Source organism: Sitodiplosis mosellana, unplaced genomic scaffold (assembly GCF_009176505.1).
Source record: "Sitodiplosis mosellana isolate CC-2019 unplaced genomic scaffold, AAFC_SMos_1.0 Smas_scaffold_46, whole genome shotgun sequence".
Classification (NCBI taxonomy): Eukaryota; Metazoa; Arthropoda; class Insecta; order Diptera; family Cecidomyiidae; genus Sitodiplosis; species Sitodiplosis mosellana.
Window position 1 is genome coordinate 575601 of NW_022595288.1, and position 340 is coordinate 575940.

The following is a 340-nucleotide window of genomic DNA, read 5'->3' on the forward strand; positions in this document are numbered from 1 at the left end:
GAATGAACAATCCAACATACTCATGTGAATTCGTATTGACACCTACGGTCACCGATTACCCGCCAAAATGATGTGTGACGTCATATGTGGCTCCAATACACATTTACATAGTGAATTTATCCACGCAATATTTATATTTCATTCCCACTTGAGTGAAATATTGTTTATCACTCACACCATTCGACTCACAACACACACTTTCATTTTAAATTGTTCGACTCTGTAGTATGGGAATAGCAAAAATACATATTCGACCATTTCTACTGTTCCATATTCTCCCACTATATATATACATTAGGGTAGCCCAAATGCCAAATGTTTTAAAATTTGCAGCTCCCTA